Source organism: Protopterus annectens, chromosome 4.part0 (assembly GCF_019279795.1).
Source record: "Protopterus annectens isolate FY-2018-M chromosome 4.part0, PAN1.0, whole genome shotgun sequence".
Classification (NCBI taxonomy): domain Eukaryota; kingdom Metazoa; phylum Chordata; order Ceratodontiformes; family Protopteridae; genus Protopterus; species Protopterus annectens.
Genome location: NC_056733.1, coordinates 467,566,195 through 467,588,003, shown reverse-complemented (window position 1 = coordinate 467,588,003; position 21,809 = coordinate 467,566,195). Strand labels below are relative to the sequence as shown.

Here is a 21,809-nt window from a genome sequence, read left to right as displayed (position 1 = left end):
TAGGTGATATTCTTAAAAACAGGGCAAGCAATGTAGATGCTGAAAATAAGGTTTGAGCGGCCTAACAGTTATTCAGAGACAACAGCATAACAAGGCTGTAAATCAGTTAACTTACTACAAACCAGAAGAGCTGATGGTGTAAAAGTACATGTGCAAATAGACAGCTTAGCATGAGTAGTTCTACTGACACAGTTCAAAGAGACATACTGTATACTGCAGCTGTCATCTCAAAGGCATTACATTGTAGTTACTGAGGTCTGCTGTTACATGGTGGTTGGAGCAGAGGGAATTCTTAACTCATATTTCCATATCCCTCTCTACCTTATTATTTTGAAGATGGGAATTGATTATACTGTACATTGAGGGAGAGAAACATTTACCAAATGAGACAATACTACACTTTTTTTACATTTAATTTAAGCCTTTTTCCAAATACCAGATAGAGGAAGGAAGAAGGTGGAATTAGCATCAGTGCTACAAGAAAAGCAATCAAGTAACAATGAAAAATAAGAATTTTCCACTATACCCAGAAAAAATAAGTAGGAATCAGTAGATGGGATACCAGAAAAGAGAGTAGTACCTGATAACACACACAAAACAGAAGTCATCCAATAAATGTTTATTTTGTATCTTGATTTTATTCTGTAGTGAAAGATATAGCAGTAAACTAACTATTTGAAACTTGAATTGTAAGCCTAGGATAGTAATTCGGATTTTAATGTGCTTTATTATGATTACAGTGGTAAAGCAGTGAGATGTTCATGAGTTCTGTGTTGCATACTGGCCTAAGATTTTTAACAAAACCTAATTTCAAACTAGATCTCTTATTTTTTCATTGTACTTGCATATAAATACAATTAACTGCTGTTTGTTCATTTGCACATTCTTGTTTTCAAAGTACAGTCAATTTAAAATATAGTTTGTTAGATGTATTGTGGTAGCTCTAAGAAGATTTGAATCGTTGTCTGATGCCTGTGTTTGGTATAAAATGTCTGTATGTTATTAGTTTATTATTTTTCCTAGCGGTATCAACCTTAATTCCAGATTTTCTCATCCTCAGTGTTCCCAGGGAATCACATCCTTTATAAACCAATACAGAAGAGTACATACTCTATGAATTAAATTACGTGATGCAGTTTGCCAAACCCAGTTGTGTGAATGTATCGGTGGCACTGCACTCTTCAGAGAAAAATTGCTGGTAACTACAATTTTGCTATATCTGCAAACAGCTTTGCCCTACAATGGGAAAATGCATGATTCTAGACAGACCAAGTAAGGCTACAACAGTCCATCTTGGACATCCATGCCTAAATATTAACTTATCCAGATGCCAAAAAAATCCTAATAGTGGGAAGTATATGGACCATATTAAATTTGGGAAGAACTAGAGTGGTAAAAGCCTGTAGGTGCACAACATTCCTTTGCTGTTCTACATGAGAGTGGTACAACAGTGCAGTGGTTTACTCAGTTACTTCCTAGCTGGGTTTCCTTTTGTGTAGAGTTTCCATTGTCTGTCTGTGTAAATGTGGAGGTCTGATTTTCTTGCACATCACGAAAATATGCTGATAGGTAAACTAATGAGAAAGGATTGCATGCAGTGCGTGTTTGTGTATGTGTGTGTGTGTGTGTGTGTGTGTGTGTGTGTGTGTGTGTGTGTGTGTGTGTGTGTGTGTGTGTGTGTGTGTACCTTCAAATTTACCCACAAATGTTCTACATCAAGAAGTGTAACCTGAAAACATATAAAAATGCAAAAACATTGTTTTTTGTTGGGTTGGCCTCCAATACCACTGTCAAGATACAGTTGGGAAATGTGAAAAAACCTCCGTAGTGCACAACCAGCCCACTGTGTACAAGTCAGTGGAGTCTTAAAAAATGCAGCCCAGATAAAATCATAGTAAAATAATTTCATGGTGTGTAAGTCTGCATAAAGTATGTATTACAAAATGAATGGATGGATGGATGGATGGATGGATGGATGGATGGATGGATGGATGGATGGATGTTCTGCCTTACATAATGTCTTCCATGGAAGTACTTACAGCACAAAATAAATATGATACTAAAAGCTTTTATAATGCAAAACCATTAGATAGCAGGACAGGACATAACAGAAGGACACTCATCAAGTTGTTACTTATGAGTGTGCCATAAACGATGATAAACACTTCCATCATAGACACCTACAAGAAGGCAGCTTAGGACAACATAACAAAATTCCCATTTCTCTAATGTGCAGTGTAACGTTCACAGTATATCCGACAATGCAGTCGTGAGAAGGAAGAAAAAAATAGCTTGCACAATAAAGCAGCTCTTGTGGAAGGGAATGTGGTCATCATTGTCTTAGGCTCAAATGACCTAGCAAAATGTGAAACTAATAGTATTCAGAATGAGATTTTAAAGTTAAGCCACCTTATTAGGCATGTGTTACAATGACCTCGGGGTTACAACAAGTTTATTAAATGTGAATCTCTATAACACACTACACAGAGGGGTCTTAATGTTAAATTAATAGAATTTAACATTCTGTTAGGTGGAGCCTCAGGACAGAAAGAGTCAGATTCTCTAACTGTGTTAGAGAGAATAAATCGGACTCATTCTGTCCTGGGGCATCCCCTGAAAGAATGTGAGTCTGACTATATGGATGGCCTGCATATTTGTGAGGAAAAAAATATTCATTTAATTGCATCATAATAAATCCATTATCACAGTGTTTCTCACACAAACTTCACATGGCTAACTTTGGTAGTAAACAATATGTAGCTGCATCATATGTCATCAGATATTATTGCAGAATTTTGTAGAACCCCAGCAGATATAAATGATATGAGTTTAAATGGCATACAGCAATCACCACATACAATGTAATGCCCCATGCATATCATATGATAAAAAAGGAAAGAGAACCTACCCTAGAAGTAAGAACAGCATTTATTAAATTGAAGCCAGGGAAAGCAGCAGGCTCAGATGAAGTCACGGCACATATGATCAAGATGTTGGGTGAGTTGGGGGAAAAATGGATTCTGAGGGTACTCATAATGGTATGGAGAGAAAAGCATATTTCAATTAACGGGAGAATAAGCATTCTAGTGCCTGTGTACAAAAACAAACGTTACATTCACAACTTTGGGCAGTATGGAGGCATCAAGTCTCTTTAATGTTGCATGAAACTACCGGAAAGGGTGACTGATATACAAATATGCAGAGTAGTAGAAAGTAACATAGGAGATGAGCAGTTTGGATTCAGATCAGGATGAAGTACAGCCAACCTGATGTTTGCAGTGAGACCGATAGTACAAAATAAGCTGGAGATGAGGAAAGAGTCCAACTGGGCATTCCTAGACTTACAGAAGAACATGACAAAGTCCTAAGGAAGATGATTTGGGCAGTCCTGTGATGGTTTGAAGACCCAGACACATTGGTAGAATTAGTGTAGGTTATATACAACAACCCAATCACATGTACAAGCAATGTTTGGACTTACAGAGGGGTACCCAGTGGTAGTGAATGTGCATCAGGGGTCATCCCTGAGCCTACTGCTATTCATACTGGTGATGGACTACATTAGCAAGCTGCATATGCACACAACCAAACAGGAAGGGACAATGTATTTCTCCAGGAATATTACAAATTCCCCTTCAAGACAGCAATGGGTTTGCATACTCCTTTGGAACATGGGGGATTTTACTTCTGAAGTGATGTAACCATTTGCCATAGATTTACTTCAGCTAACTCATACTTTGGACCTCAAGCTTTTATTCTTGGTATCCGGGGGGGGGGGGGACAGGTAGGGAGTCATCAAATGCAGTAATGTGTCTGATGTCATACTGCACCCTGCTTCAGTAATGACTTATCCTCTTCTTCATAACAAAAAATACTCTCCCTCATTAGTCATTCATATGACTGCCCACCCCCCAACTCTTACCCCCTAATGAAGGAGCAGCAATCTCACAAGGTGAGTCTATTAACATTAGGTTTCCCAATAGAGGGAGGGACCACCTACTGAAGGGTTACAGCAGGATTTCACCAGTCCCTACAGGTAAGAGGGAGCAAATGGGTCTGTGGGGCTCTAGGATGGAACTTAACTACAAAGAGAGACATGGGGACCCAAACAAATACATGCTTCAGACTTAATAGAATCAGCTAACATGATTGTAACCAATGTGGTGGCAGAATCTCTCGGGTGGTGACTACAGTTTGGTATGTCCAACATCGCCATTCTACCTGGATGACAAATATGATCCCTTTTCAGCTTGTTCACTTTGTCCTGTCAAAAGATTAACCTCTGACACATTCTTTGCATAATGTTTAGGTGTGGGTTATGAAGGGTTTACTCATGACTGGTGTGGTTTTGTCATGAAGGTAAACATGAGCAAAGAAAGCCAGCTATGAGCTGTCAAAAAAGATACATTGCCCTTGAATAGTCTATATTGGTTCTATAAAATTACATTATTTCAAAAATAAGTTTCCAATTAATGTAATTTTATTACAGAATTTCATTTCTGTTCCATTTTTTTCTCACTATATTCAGTGTCTGGGGACAGATTAGCACTGCACTGCACATATGGGCTCATTTCTGTGTGTAGTGCTTGAATACACTGAGCATATTCTAGTGAGCAACAAATTATGGTTCATATTTATGCTTATTAATTCCGTTTCATTTTATAAGTAATGTATTCAACCTTTCTTGTAAACAATGACATTGGTAATCTCCAAACTCTGGACTCTACCCAGTTCGGGTTTGTAAAAGGCAGATCATGTCTCCTAAACCTGATAGACTTCTTTGAAGCAGTCACCAAAGCCGTAGATGAGGGTAAGGTGGTTCACACAGCCTATCTAGATCTCGCCAAGGCTTTCAACACCATCCCCCACTCTGGAATTATAGATAAATTCACTAAACTAGGTATAAATCCCTATGTCACAAGATGGGTTGCCAACTAGCTCACTGACAGAACCCACACTGTGAAAGTAGCAGACTCTAAATCCAACTTCAGACCAGTGACAAATGGAGTACCACAGGGTTCAGTCCTGGGTCCTCTCCTGTTTGGTATCTACTTCTTTGAAGTACAGGCTAAGACAGAAGGTCTTTGGCAAACAAAGTTTGCAGATGATTGCTAACTAGGAGTCATAATCAAAACTCCTAACAATGTGGACATCCTACAAAAGGGCCTCACTGAGACAGATGCCTGGTGTCAAAGCCATGGCCTCAAGCTCAATGCCAAAAAGTGCATTGTCATCCCTTTTGGTAAAAACTCTGTATCCATGAATTACCACATAGGCGATAGTCTACTTAACACCGAATGTGTGATAAGAGACCTTGGGATATGGGTGGACAGTAGTCTCTCCTTTGATAATCACATCGCCACAGTAGTCAGGAAATCCTTCTACGTGGCACACCTCATCACAAAAGGTTTCTCATCCAGGAAAAAAGAGGTCATTGTTCCCCTTTACTCATCACTCATTAGATCCATTATAGAGTACAATGCACCTTTTGGTATGTACCTCACAAGACATCTACAACAACTGGAAAGGCTGCAGAAATACCTCACAAAGAGGATTACTGGCCTCAAACAGATGCCCTACACAGGCCATCTCAAAAAACTCCAGCTTTACTCTGTCGCATATCGCCTACTCAGAGGCAATCTCTGCCTAACATACAAAGCTATGTCAAACCCAGAGCTGTTGGACATGCTCCACTTAAAGAAGTCCCAATCCTATGAGCTACATGCTCTAGAGACCTAAACCTTGTCACCACAATAAACAGAACATGCTGGAGGGATAGATTCCTGTCCCAGAGACTTCCCATACTCTGGAACAAACTACCTATCTATATCAAACAAAGCTCCTCATTAGCACTCTTTAAGAAAAACCTTGATGATTGGATGGGAGATAGGAAATTCACCCCAGGGATCACTTCTGTGGCTCTACTTGACAGGGGCACAGGAAAGTAATTTTCTTGGGTGGCAAAAGCCAGGGTACTGTTTGGCTAGGCTTATATAGGCCCTAGGGCCAATAGCCTAGTACCTACCTATTAACCTATGAACCTATGGTATTTTAGTGCAGAGGTTGAATAAAAGGTTATGTTAATGTCTTACAGTGATGTGTTACTGGAATCATGGCCCAGACTCTCTGTTTATACTCTTTCTCCTTATTCATGCATTTTGCAGTTTGAAGATTATAGTTTGCATCTGTTCCCTGGTATGTGAGTGCTCCCACTTTTGGTACCTGTTGAGTATGTAACTTTTTCCTTGATAAGTTATTACATTTAAAATGCATTTGTCATGTTCACAAGTCCTTTTCTTTACAGTTAATTTCATTTTCTGTTGTACACCTCAAGATAATATTGTATATGATTTTCCAAAAAAATAAAAATGACAGTGAGCGATTTGATTTTTTAGTTTCATTGTTTACAAAAAGATGTCATGATAGGTACTGGATAATGATTTGCATACAACCGCAAAGCATTATTGGTAATCAAAACAACTTACTTTTATAGAAGAGCTGATTATTATTTACATTGGTGTTTACTACATTATCATGTACTAACTTTCTGTGTGAGGATTTTCATCTGCAAGAACTAGTTAATAACTTGTCTTTCTAGGAAGTAAAAAGCCATTTATTTATTTTTAATCATTTTATTAAATTTTGATATAAAATCTGACTTCTGTTGTAAGCAAATTAAATTGTTACAATAAACATTGATCATGAAAACTCATATAAAACAGTCCACTTAATTATATTTCGTAATTAATAATCACTACCTCATTTAAAGAGAACAATGCTAAACAACATTGAGGTGATCAACAAACTCACACACATCGCAACCAGTAGATACAAACTATATTACCCAAAGGAAAACAAGAAAAAGGAGAGAATTACTAGCACAGGAAGCGCAATCTACAAAATATAACCTAAGGACAGTAATTATTTCTAGCAGAAAGACAGTGATATGACTAAGTTGAAGAGGTGAGGAATGATTTATGAACACAATAAGACTATAAAATGTCTAGATATTATGGAGCCTAAATTAAGGAAGGGAGGCTAAGAGGTCTTGACAAAGATCCCAGTTAGCATAAAAGGCAGCTTCCATACCTTTCTGATTGCCACTACCTTTTCCGACGTGTAGATCTTTCTTAGCCTCTGCCATCAAGTGGAGACAAGATGTGCCTTAGATGATTTCCAACAATGAGTGATACCTTTTCTTTGCTACTAAAATCAACAGCTATAGCATATAACTGAAACTTGAGAACACAGGCCACGTCGACTGAAAATCTGGGGGGAGCCACAGGGGGACAGTAAAAGTGTTAATGTGCCCATCTGATCTATCTTTCCAAAACAGGTACTTATGGTCCTACAAATGGCATTAAGATAGTGTGACCTTCTAATCAACTAAACGTCTACTCTACAAAGCCATAGTTATGGCAAATAAAATATTCTAAATAACAATGGGGATCAGTCTTGGCTTTAATATTTGGATAGAGTTGAGAGTCTAAAGCAGCTGCAAGCTGAAATGCCCATGAAGGGATACACAGTAGGGAGAAAAGTTCTAAATATAGCTTTGGACCCCCCTACCTGATATGTGAACAAAAGATTCAGGACTCAAATCCTTCCTAGAGCCTGAGGTACTTAATGCACACTCTGTTTTCTTCTTGGCAAAGTTGGAGACCACAGGAAGCTAATAAAGGTATTAGCCCATCTCCACAGGATTGTAATGGCATTCTCATTAATAAAGCTTGAAGAATGTCAAAAATCTTTGTATCTAGGACTATTCTGAGTAGGAAGAGTTTAGTTTAAAAGGGAACTGACCAGACTTTTCATTCTTGAAAAAGAAGAAACTATTTTTGATGACGTTAACATTGAAATGTAGTAGTCTATGCATTAATTTAAGTAGTGAGACATTATAGGTTCAGCCTTTCATGATGTCATGGCAAGTATTTTCAACTCTTAGAAAAATATTCAGGGGTCTGTCCTTATAAAAAATTGCAAAAGCATTTTTTTTTAATCAAAAACTGTATAATTTGTTGTAAATGGTGAGGAAGATATATCCAACTCCAGAAATTGTTTCTAACACTTGCTTTAGAACATTACCAATACACTTTAAGGAATTATTCATTTAGATGCTGTAAAGAGTTGTGGTGATGAAATTTGTATTGTGTCAGCATTATTCTAATTTTTGAAAGTTGCTGCTATTGAATCTCAAAGTTAGAAATGCTAATGTGGGCTGTTCTGATTGCTGGAAGGAGAACTTTGTGTCTACTAACAGACATTTATTTTCCATCTATGTTTTTGTCCTTTGTTTATAAGTGAATTATTCTGCATCTTTTTGGATAACTCCACACTCAATTGGAGTACCTAGGTCTGCATTTAGACCTTTCACTAAATTTCAAACTGTATAGAGAGAAAACATAGTCAACAAAGTCCAAAAGTAATTACTCTCTATTTAATCACCTCACACTAGACAGCAAATCAGCCTTAGCAAAAGTGGTTCTTGTACATAGGTTAGAGTATGGTTTCCTCCTTATTTCTTTAAACCCTGCCACCAACACTCCCATCATATAAACTGCAATTAATAGAATATGCCACTTCATAAGCCTATCTCCTCACAGGAAAGGTAAAGTATAGGTGTAAGTCAAACTTACCAAAACGGAAGATGTTTAAATGATCACTGCTACAGTAGCCTTAGCTGTATGGGTTATATCCTGCCAAGAATATAATAGCTGGCCAGCTTTCAAAGCTTCAGGGAACCTTCCATGTGACCAAACTGTCAGGCAGCTTGAGCTGAGCTGACTAAAAGACATATTTGGCTGTGAAGCCCTTCAAAGCTTTCCTGCCAGCAGAATGAGGGAGGCTGAGCCATGAAAGAACAGTGCTAGGAACAACAAAAAATAAATGTCCAAATCCTGGCAGAAAAAAACACACCAAAATAAGGGGGATGGAGTGAGCAGCTACTGCAGCGGTGATCATTCAAACATCTACTGTTATTGTATGCTTTACTTACACAACTGTAGTTCGTTCATCGTATTGATTACTGTTGCAGTAGCTTTAGCTATATGGATTGATTACCATAGCTAACGATATTTGGAAAGAGGAAGAAGAAGAAGAGTCCACAACCCCCTGGACAATGCTCCTAGCAATACTTAATCTAGACCTAGAGATGGAATTAAGCTTATAGTGCTTTAAAAACGTATGTACAGAGGACCAAGTAGCAGTTTCTAAAATACTTCTAGAATCTAACCTTTTCCAAAAGCCATAATTTAAGCCAAGGCCCTGGTAGACTGGGCATTGGCCCTGCCTGGAGTAGTTATGTTGTGGTGAGCATAACAAAAGGTAATATCCTCAGACAATCATTTGGAAATAGTCTATTTTGACACAGGTTGTCCCTTCTTCTTACCTTTACAAGAAATTAAAAATTGACCCAAAGATCTGAAAGATTTAGGTCCTTAAAAAAAAGTACCTAAGTTGTTTGTGGGCATCCAAGATATGGAGTATTTTCTCCCTCATTTTTAGGTTCAGGAAAGAAAACAGAGATATGGATTATTTGGCTTAAAGTAAACTCAGGTACCATTTTAGGCATAAAAGAAGGATTAGTTCCAAAAGAAACCCTGTCCCTATGGAAAATGAGATAGGGTTAACTAACTATAAGAGCTTGCAACTCAGATACCCTTCTTGCTGAGGTCAAATATATCAGTAAAACTGTTTTCCATGTTAAGAACCTCAAGTCAGTCAGATTAGCTGGTTCAGCAAGAGCAAGTGTTAACTTCTCTGACACAAAATTAAGATCCCAAAGAGGGGTCATTGGCTTTCCTTGGAGGCCTCTTATGTAAAAGCTCTTTCAAGAACATTTTAACATGAGACTGCACTGACAGAGGAGAATCCATGGGCAGACATGCTGAAATGGCCAAAAAATGAACCATGATAAAGGAATAAGAAAGGCCATAGAGTAGTAACTCACTCAAATATTTTAGAACCAGAGAACACCTAGCCTTGAATGAGTGCCGGTTATGTTGTTGGGACCAACTAGAAAACCTTTTCCTTTTGTTAATATATGATTTTCCAGTATCAGGCTTTTTTCCCTGCATTAGTACCTACGGCACTTCCTTAATAAACAGGTGCCTAAAAGGAATTAAGACTCTATTATCCAAGTAGTCAAATGAAGTTGATTGGTGTTGGGGTGTATCAAACATCCCTGTTTTTGTGTGAGTAGATCCAGTCTCAGAAGAAGCTTGTGGTACCCTGGCCATTTCTAAAAGAAGGGAGAACCACAGTTGCCTGGGCCAAAAGGGAGTCACCACAATGATCTTGGGGAGTTCCTTCTGAATTTTCAGAAGTACATTGGATATTGGTGAAAAGGGTAGAACAGCATAAAGAAACATTCCTGTCCATGGAAAAGAAAATGTATCTGCTTCCAGGACTTCTTGCATAGAGTCCTAGAACAGAATCTTGCCAGTTGATTGCTCAGAGATAAGGCAAAGAGGTCTATTTGAGGAACTTACCACAGATGGATCAAATCTTGGAAGACTTCCTGATCTAGTTTCCATTCATGAAGAGCTGCTCTGGTCCTGCTCAGCTTGTCTGTCACACAGTTTTGCATTCATGGAATGTAGGAGGCTTGTAGAGTGAGATTGTACTCTGAAGCTATATCCCAAAACAACATGGATAGTCTTCAAAGGGGGTACAACCAGATTCCCCCTTGCTTGTTGATATACCATATGGCAGTGGTATTGTCTGTAACCACTTGAAGAGGTGCTAGGGACCAAAGATGGTTCAGAGAGTTGAGTGCTTTGATTAGGGCAAGCATCTCATTGATATTTATGTACTTGCATCTGTCCTTGGCATCCCGCACCCTCTGCATTGCTATCCCTCCTAAAACTGCTCACCAAGCAAAGTCCAAAGTGTCTGTGTTGACTGACTGTTTGGAGTAGGGAGGGAGAAGGGAAGATCTGGATTTTAAAATATCTGTTGTCTTCACCAAAAGATTTTTCTTTTGACAAACCCCAGCAATGGGATTTGAAAACATAAAGGGTGCTGATGCTGAGACAAAAGAGATTACATATACCATTTTATCTTTCTCATGTAGAGTCTTGCCAGGGGTATCATAACAATCATAGATGCCATGAGACCCAAAATCCTGAGATATTCCTTCACAGTGACTGAAGTCTGAATGGAAAACCTTAGAAACAGATCTTGATAAAGATCTATTTTTTCCTGAGGAAGAAAAGTTCTTTGACTTGAGTTGTTTAGTTGATAGCTCAGGAACACAGTCCTGTGCAATGGAGTCAAGAAAGACTTTTGAATGTTCTCTTGGAATCCCAGCTTGTATAACAGATCTCTCACCCAAGAGAAAACTTCCTGACACTTTAAAAAAGACTCTGCAAAGATAAGTAAGTTGTCTAAATATGGAAAATGTGGATACCCTTTAGTCTGTAATGAACTATAACTGGAGCTAGACACTTTATGAACATTCCTGCTGCAGTGGAGAGTCCAGTGTGTAAGGCAGAGAACTGATAATGTGATCCAGATACACAAAACCTTAAAAAACTTCTAAAGTCTGAATGAATGGAGATATGATGATAAGATGATAAGAATCATTGAAGTCTACTGTTGTCAGGAAATTTGAATGAGGAAGAAGAGGTAAGAGGTCGTGAAGTGACATCAATTCGAATTTGGCCACTATCACAAACAAGTTTAGGGAAAAAAAAAAGATCCAGAACTGGTCTCACAGAATTTTTATTTATTTATTTATTTTTTCCACTAGGAACATCCTTGAATAAACACCCTTTCTCACCTGGGAAGAAGGAACTGGTTCTTTCAAAACGTGGGACAGCATGTGATAAAGTACAGGTGGAAACAGAGCCTGATCTGGAGGATGAGGAATGACCACCTGGAAATGATGAATTTCTTACCACTGCCACCTGTAACCTTGATGAATGATTTTCAGAACCTATTTGTCTGAAACTAACTGTTGCCAAGGAAAAAACTGAGATTCAGACTTTCTGGAAGAAAAAAAATGGACCAGCGTGGGAGGGGTCACAAGTTCTCATAAGTAGTCATTCAGATTTTTTGGACTGTCCTTTGTTTTGGGAGGTTCGAGACTTCTTTTTGGAACCCCCTTGCAATTTCTGCTTAAACATCCATATATTTTGTTGAGACTGATTGTTCTGTTTTCCTTTGGAAAATTTAGAAAAGAGGGCTGAAAAATCTTAAAAGATTCCCTGGAACAGCTTGCCCCTTTCATCACACTTTTTGATCACCTCTGCAGCAGTGGTGTCAAACACTAAATTTCTATCCAAGGGAGAATTTAAAATCTCATTTTTAACATCATCTGGTAGGTTCTGAGAATGCAGCCATGCAAACCTTCTCAAAACTGTATCAGTGATCATAACTCTGGAAGAAGTATAGAGTCGTACAAACACTGTCAACAAAGAGTAGTGCAATAAAAGAAACATTATTTAAAACAGATTTTCCTCACAAGAAGAAACTGCAGATAAAACATTCCTCATACTTTCACAATTTGTCAAAACAAACTTTAACATGTGAGCCTGATAATTCAAAATTCTGAAAAACAAAGTTGCAGAAGTATACACTCTTTTCCCATCCATCCATCCATCCATCCATCCATCCATCCATCCATCCATCCATCCATTCACAACCCCTTTTTCCCTTTTTGCACACAGGATCAAGGTGCCACTTCAGCAGTGACAATCATCTGGAGCCAAGGTTATACCTGTCAATAATTCTCCCATCCTTATCAGGAGGAGTAGGATTGTATCAACTAACTGCTTAGCAGCATTGAGATTAATTAAAGCTATAGCTGCTGGATCAGGTTTGGGAAGAGTGTATAAAAATGTAAAAGACTGAGGAACTTTATACATCTTATCTGCCTTTTTAAGGGTTGGCTGACTTATCAGAAAATTTGCAAGCAGTAACACACATACACACATACACATCCTCTTAGGGTTGCCACCTTTTAAGCGGGCCAAAGTGGGACATGGGGGTGTAGACAATATGACACTGGCCACACCCTCTACCATGACATCACCACATGAGCAGTGAAGGAGATGCTGTTAGGGGTAAGAGACCATACAATGGATGGCTGCTGGAGAGGCTAGCTAGCTGACTAGCTGCCTGCTGGAGTGGCTGGTTGGCTGGCTGCTGGAGTGGCTAGCTGGCCAGCTGCTGGAGTGGCTAGCTGACTGGCTGGCTGGCTGCTGGAGTGGCTAGCTGACTGACTGGCTGGCTGCTGGAGTGGCTAGCTGGTTGGTGGGAGTAGCAGCTGGATGGATGAATGACCGGATGGATGGCTTGATGGATGGATGGCTGAATGAATGGATGCCTGGTTGGCTGGATGGCTGGCTGCATGAATAGATGTCTGGCTGCATGAATGGATGGATGGCTGGCTGCTTGAATGGATGGTTGGCTGCATGAATGGATGGCTGGCTGGCTGGCTGGATGGATGAATGAATGGCTGGCTGGCTGGATGAATTCATGGCTGGCTGGTTGGATGAATGGATGGCTGGCTGGCTGGTTGGATGAATGGCTGGCTGGTTGGATAAATGGATGGCTGGCTGGCTGGTTGGATGAATGGATGGCTGACTGGCTGGATGAATGGCTGGCTGGCTGGCTGGCTGGCTGGCTGGCTGGATGAATGGATGGCTGGATGAATGGATGGCTGGCTGGCTGGCTGGCTGGCTGGATGGCTGACTGGATGGATGGCTGGCTGGATGAACGGATGGATTGCTGGCTGATTAGAAGAAAACAAAAACAAATCTCAGTCATTTTTTTTAGCGGTTGTAGAAGCACTTAAAACAAAGTGCTCCTACAGCTGCGATCTTTTCAGGGCTCTTCCTGGCCCAATCCCCAACCCCTTCATAATTTGCAGCCAATTGCTGCACGAATTAAAGCACCCGGACCTAACAGGCAGCAGCTTTGCCTGCAAGTCCAGGTTGGTGACATCACTGAATTGCCGTGGAAAAGCTGGAAGTAATTGTGGCTTTTCCATGGCAATTCAGTGCGATTGAATTTTCAATCGCTTTTCAAGTCCCACTACTTTGCACAGCGGGCAACGGGATGAGACAGCTCAACCCATGAGTGTCCCGCTGACCATGGGACAGGTGACAACATTACATTCTCTAAAGCATAAGAAACAAGAGAGATGGATTTATGTTCTGGAAAATCCTTCTGTAACAACTCATATTATTTTCTGAGGGACTGAGAAACCTCAGTGTTATCCCACTGAAAACATTGGCAGACGTTAGCAATGGTCTCAGAGCAAGACAACTCCCCACAGGGAGAATCAGAAACTGATGTCTCTTCTGAGTCTGAATCAGAACTAGGAAAGCACCCTGTATCCATCCATGTATCTTCCTGTTCAGATTTGGAATCCTGAGTCACTTCAGGAAAATAAGAATCCCTCTCTCCTTTACCAGAAACTACTTTACAAGAAGGATCAATAGCCTGAATTAAACCCTGAGCCACACCCAGTAAACTACTCCTATCTGAAGAAAATTTAGGAAAAGTAAATATGTGCTTGGCTTGTTTCTTTTTGACAGGAAAACTGGAGCTAACTGTGTTACTAATGGCAAAAACAGCTACCTCAGGGATGGGCACAGCATTCTGACACACCAGGGAAACCTTCCCTGTTCCCTTTCCCAGGATGGACAAGAACGGCTGTCTCTTTCTCACTGAGGGAACTCCAAAAAGCCACAGAGGACATGGCTAATCTCTTGTCCATAGTGGCTGTAAGTGCTACACCAGAGGGATCCAGGGTTAAAGATAAGTGGTCTAAGGTACAACAGCTGGTCACAGCAGAGTCACCCACCTGCATCTGAGGAAGATTGCTTGCCTGTTGTGGTGGCAAAGACTGTTTGCTTATTTTTTTTTTCTTTTTGTGGCTGGAAGAAGGACCGTCCATAGGACCAGTAGTCTGTCCCATGGTCAAGCCAAAAATGTTGCCTCTTTTCCAGGAAGACAAGCAGCAATTTCTGGTAAAAGTAGCATTCTACAAAATTACTTCTTTGACAGAAAAAGACAGTAAAAAGCACTTTAAAACAGTATGATAGCCTCACAAAATTGAAATAAATAGAAATTCTCCACAGAAAAAAAAATGTTTTCAGTTACTTCACACTACTTTTAGACTGACAGAAAAAGTGACCACTCTGTTTAAAGGTACATTACAGTCTAGAAACAGTCTGTTAACACTGCCATACAAGACCTGTTTTCTATTTACTGTGCCTTACAGATTCATTGTTCCACGAGGTGTATTGTAGTTTGGTTGAAAGCAGCTTTCTGAATACCTTCAGACTGTTGTCATACAAGCAAAATCCAGGTGTATCAAATTACTTTTTTAGTAAAAGCAAAGGTTTCATTTATATATTTATATATTTACATATAAATTAACTTTGTAACTCTGAAATAACAGACATCATCAGTTTAGCACTGTTTTATATATGGGTGCAAAACCTTACGTCAAATTGGCTTCATATCGATGAGTGAAAAAGCTGGTATAGTTGATTAAAAATCAGCTGATCAAAGAGTACCAGCTTTTTCACCAAGAGATCATGATACAGTGGAGATCGGGGTATATGTCCTTTCCCCACTATAGTGCGATCTTGGAGATGGTCGAGTAAAAGGCCAAAACATGCATGTCCACAGCTAGTAGAGTTTGGCTTTATTGGCTTGAATGTAACTACAATGACTTATAAAGTAAAAAAAAATCATGGACATTCAGAAGCCATGTAGTTGAAACATTTGATGTTCTTAAGGGGTCACTTGCATATATCTCATGGGCCTCCATTCCAGGATGTTTAAGACATCACATTGTGAAAACTCTAGCTTGGCTGAGTTTTTCTTGTAGTTTTTATTGAATGGTTTGTCTGTGTGTCTTTTTTACCCTTTGGTTTGGATGCTAGTTGGGATATTTTCAGGTGCCTAAATATTGATGAGCATCAGCTGGGTTTAAAGACCCTGTGTTTCTGAAGTATAGCCAAACTATCCACTTATGCTCTGCTGATGAGGTCAATAAAAAGACCAAAGCATGCATGTCCACAGCTAGTAGGGTTTGGCTTTTGTAGACTGGTGTGTGTGTGTGTGTGTGTGTGTGTGTGTGTGTGTGTGTGTGTGTGTGTGTGTGTGTGTGTGTGTGTTGTTGTACCTTTAAAAGGCATTTCAAGGTATGCACGTGCATATAAATAGCAAACATGTGCTAGCTTCAGTGCCATTTTGAGAGTGCAGTCAGAGAGTGAACATGTTATGAGCGTAATAGCTAGTTTGTTTATAAGTTTATCTAAGTTAACATTATTAAGCCTCAATCCTGATGTTTGTACATAATAAAGCTGCTTAAACTGAACCCAGAAAGGCTCATCTATTTTATCCTGATGAGTGACAGCTTAATTGGCCTGAATATAAACATGAAGACTTAAAAAGTAAAAAAGTCACGTTGCTGAAACACTTGATGTCCTTAAGGGGTCATTTGCATATATCCCATGGGACTCTACTACAGAAGGTATAAGGTATCACACAGTGAAAACGTTAGCTTGGCTGCGATTTTCTGGTAGTTTTTAAGTAGCAGAGAGTGAGGGAGTGTAGTGGGGCTAGCTCCTGCAAAAAACGTTGTGTGTTTCTTTTTTCGATCATTTACAGATCGATGTTTACATTTGCATATTGTTGGAGCAACTATTTTCAATTTTGACGGAAGGTTACAACATTTGCTTGACAGTAAAATGATCAACAGCAAAATATCTAAAAGTAAAAAGATCTAAACTGCAAAACATTTAAACTAAATAACACTGACAAAACTGGAGTTATACTAAGAATGAGAGTGTGCCCTTTCCCCACTATTGTGTGACCTCAGAATTGCTATACATAATTAACAGGGAGTGTGAGGGTGCAGCCCCCCCCCCCCCCACATGGGGAATGCAGGGATTCGTGCTCCCTGCAAAAACATTAAGAAAATGTGGTTCGACTTTCTCATATTTTCATTGTTTGTTTATGTGGTTAGATGTCACATTTATCAATATTTTTGCAGGGGGTACCCATATATACAAAAGTAAGGTGGCTGTAGAGGCAAAGTCCTAATGAGGGGAAAATGGAGGCAAGATGACACATGTTTGTTTATTACTTTTTTTAGTGCTGAAATATATTTAGTTTATTTTTATATGAATGGAATTATCATCTGGTTCTATTTTAGATGTAGTTGCTTTTTTCTGTCATTTTAGGTGGATTCAGTTGTGTGACTTTAGTAGTTTGACATGAATCCATTCTCACTAACATAACTCATCTTGTACTTGAAAGAATACAGGTATTATTCCATGGGATAGCTAAATTTATCTAAGACTTGTTTAGGAATCACCTTTACATCGCACTATTGAAACTTTGGTGAAGATCACTATTTATTTATGTATTTATTGTTGTTTGATTACAGGTAAAGTCTGAATGGGTAAAAGCCCATTTTCAGTGGAGGCGTGGGGAGAAAAGCTCCAAAGTATTACAAAACATTTTAAGAATAACAATTTTACAGCCTTTTAAAAATAATACAAAAAAAACAAATACAGTTTAAATAATTGTATTAAATTAGACATAATATGAAAATAGTGGTTAGGAGTAGATATAAATTATATGACAATGATTTAATAGTTAGAGAAATTTTAGTCAGTTCATTGAGAAATTAAAAGTAAGTTAGTATAATACAAACAGGAATCGCAATATGATATGAGAGAAAAGCAGGATTATGGTATATTTAGAGAGAAAGCCAGGGGAGGGGAATTGACAGAAGTAAGGAAGTGAGTGAAGAAGGGAGAATAAGGAGATGTAAGGTATGAAGAGGTATTTGTCCACATTTAGGGATATAGTTTATCCTGGTGATGTGCAAGAACAGAGCCAGCTGTTAGCTAGGAAGTATTTCAGAATGGTTTTGAAGGATGAAAGCGAGGGTACTGACCTGATGGACATAGATAAGGAGTTCCAGGCCTTAGCAACATGGTACGAGTACAGACAATGCTCACCAGATTTGATAGGTTTGTAGACAGACTCCTGTTATTGGTCATTGGATCATAATGTCCAACTAGGAATATAGTTGTGTAGAATGTTATTTAGTGATGAACAAGCAGATGGATTCTGGATAATTTTATAGGTGGTAAGAAACTATGTATGTGTTAGTTGCTGGGCTAGTTCTAACCAATTTAGGCTTTTAGTGCTATACAGTGGTGGGTAAAAGCGGTATTTGTGCAAATTTAGCAACTTTGTTATAGCATTCCTCAAGTTTTTATTTTTGCAATGCCTGAAGGCTAGTAAGGATGGGAACAACATAGAAAAGTCTGAGGAGGAGATAAGAAGTGGCAAGTGTATTTTTAGTTGTGTCAGTGAGAATGTTTTTGGGTCTATAAAGCATCCCTAGTTTTGATGAGGTTTTCTTATACAATTGTGTATATGAAAGTCAAATTTAAGATTATCATCCACTATCATCCCTCATAATCTGCTATGAGAAATTACTTCAATGGTTGTATTAACAAGAGAGAGGACTTTAAATTTAGTTTTTTTCATGGGAGAGGGATTTGGGGGAGAAAAAGAATAGATTTTATACGGCTTTCTATGAATTTTAAGCTTTCGAATATACTATCAATTTTTGCCTGTATTTCATGTATTCTTTTAATTCTTACTTTTTTGTCTGGATTTTTTACTCATTTATTTTTAATACATAAAGTGTTCTAATAATGTTCCAAAAATCTGAATAAATATCCTTGTTATACCAATAATCATATGTAAGCATCTCATTACAATTATATTATAGAGAGTTGGTTACATTCTGAACCTCATTGTTAAAAAAAATGTATATCTTACACTGCTACACAGACGGCAGCCACCAGGAAAATATAATGCATAGGAAAATAAGAAAAATTGGAACTTTTCTGGAGGGGGGGTCTCATATTAGTAGATCTCAAGAGTTAAGGTAGTTATTTAGTGGAGCTGCGACAGTACTACTGCTCAGAAAACTGATAGCTGCCATTAAAGTTACTTTGTTAAAATAGCTATACCTATGTTAATTTTTTTACTGAATACCCTGTTTCAATAGACACTTAGATATGGAAGAATTGTCCATAGACCCTCTTAGGTTCATAGGTAAGTACTAGGCAATCTGTCTGCAGACCAATTCAAACCTAGTCAGAAAACCCTATTCAAAATTTCCTCTAGCTTCAAGGAGAGCAAGACCAGATAGACCAGGAGAGAATTTGAGGCTGCCCATCCAATTATCTAGGTTTACTTTAAAGGTGACAAGGTTTCTACTCTGCTTGATATATACTGGAAGTTTGTTCCATTGTTGAGGGAAACATTGGGATACGAATCTAACACCAATGTGTCTTATGTATCTACTGATGAAGGTTTAGTTCCTTTAACTGAGTATTTGATGTACCATCTTAATTTTTTTTGTAAAATTAAAATGGTCTGTCAGTGAGGAATGTAATGTGTACTTACCTCAGGATTAACTTCTTACAGAATATTGTCATATACAAGTTATTAGAAGAAAACATATGAGTGGAGACTGCAAGTAAGGACAGGATGGATCCAAAGCATGGTAATAAGATGAGACAGTAATGTAAATGGAACACCCAAAGATCACTGTAGTAACAGGACACAGATGCAGACATCAGAAAGCAAATAGCTTTAAAAGCTGTCACACACCATGTGTTACCACACAGATGGCAACCACATGGGAATGACAGCAGAAACCAGCAAACAGCATTAAAAGCTATAACATACCTTGTATTGCCACACAAGCAGCAGTCAGAAGCAAAGTGCATTACTGCTGTAAGCTGAAGCTATCATGAAGGAGCAGTTAAACTTCCCTTGTACTACAAAGGATCATAATCAGGTCTCTGATCTTCAAATGGCAGTCAGGTTTGTTTTTAAAACACTAGGCACTGACACTCATTTGTGCAATTATTAAGGTGTGACTGGCCAGTGTTTCCCTGGAAGGATAAAGTACCAGTATGTTAGGGATTTTCCCTTTCCCCATGTTGGTACATTCTCTGACTTGGCATATTTAAGTAGCAAGGGTGTGAGGGTACAAAGCGAGCTTGATCCTCTGCAGAAATTTTTTTTGTTGTGATTATTTTAACCTCACAGTGTTGTTCTCATTCAGGAGGTTTCACTTGTTTCTGATCACACTTGTGTTAGGAGATCACAGATGAGCAAATGAGTTAAATACTTGTCAGCCTCTTTAAGTGGATGTCAACATTTACCTCTCAAGCTTTGCTCTTTAGATGAATTTCTTGACAATCATTTTTCAAAGATATAAAATGTACATACGATCAAAGACCTGATCACACACCTCTCAAGTGTCCAGAATTTTACAGTATGTCTGGATTTTTGCCTCCTATTTTTTGGTCTGTTTCCTAATAAAATTTGTGGTTTTCTGACAAACTGTTGCGGACTGAAGTCAATAAATAATGACAGATAACCTGAATTTCAAACTTCAAAGACATTAGAAAATATCTGCTAATGCAAAATCTGTTATTGTAGCAGCTTTCTAAGTTTAGAAGAAGAATATTTAAAGTCTGTCCCAGATATTGGGTCTTTGTCCACCTCCCTAATATTTATTTATTATTTTTTTTTATTTTATTTTGGGGGCTTTCTCCCAGAATTCCTGCACTAAGAGGTCAAGAGGTATACCTGTTCATAATCCTCTATATATATATATATATATATATATATATATATATCTATATAATATATGGAACGTTATTATCTGAAAAAAATCAGCAAATTAACAGCCTTGTTGTACTGTCCTGTGTACATCGCATAGCTTGTTATGCTGCATTGCTTACCTAGGCAAGTCAGTACAACAGCATTTTTAACTATAAAAGCAAGTAACAGAGTGAGATGAAAAATGTCATAAATAATATTCTCGAAAATAAAAAAATAAAGAAATTGAGCTGTAAAATAAGAACACTGTTTTTCTCAATTTTTTTCTAAAATCAAAAAATGCATAAAATAACAAAAAGTCTTATAAAGAATAATAGTTGATATAATAGTTTCTAAGAAAATATACTTTTCACAAGGTGTGTATGAATAAGTATAACCTGTCAGACTTTATACTCAAGGTCATAAGTATTCAAACACACCCTTTAAATTACAGTTCCCTGGTAAAACTGGCTAAACAAGCTATAAACTGTAAATGTGCTTTGTGAAAAGTACCCTTTAAAAGAGTCTTGAGATTTAATTTGCCATTACATACTGTAGAGTTCAACAGTGTATGTACATAAAATTTTTGTGGCAAGATAACTGATTGTAGCAGTTTTAATTTTTTTGTACACTGGATGCATATTATTATTAGGAGTAAAATATTCCTTTAATTTTGTGATTTTTTTGTAAATGTAATCAAATATGTAAAACTGTATTTTGCCAGTGAAATTAGAAAATGCCGTCTGTGTAGTATTTTTATTGTTTCAGTGGTAAAATTTCACTATATTTCCTTCCATGAAAAAACTTTTACTGGGCACATTGGACTTCATCTATATTTTAAAAGTGAGATTTTGTGAACTTTGACAGAATTTCACTGGTGAAACAAAAATACATTTTCATCGTCTTTAGTCCTGTATGATACATTACCTCCTGCAATCAACAGTGCATTTGTGTTTTACCTGAAGAAGAATGAATCTCCATGAAATACTCAAAATAAAAATGTATAGTATATTTAACCTTACCATTTTACACAAGTATATCTGCACTGGATGATCAAATAAATCTCTTTTAGTTTGAGAGTATTTTGTAGACAGTATTTCTGAATGTGTCTAGCATAATTGTAGGCATCATTGCAT

The 21,809-nt window shown here is 38.1% G+C and overlaps 1 protein-coding gene across 1 annotated transcript in view; it reads right to left on the bottom strand.

Moving 5' to 3' along the window:
- LOC122799378 (solute carrier family 35 member E4-like) overlaps positions 1-21,809 on the bottom strand; it is a 105,672-nt gene that overhangs the window by 5,814 nt on the left and 78,049 nt on the right. The window lies entirely within an intron of this gene.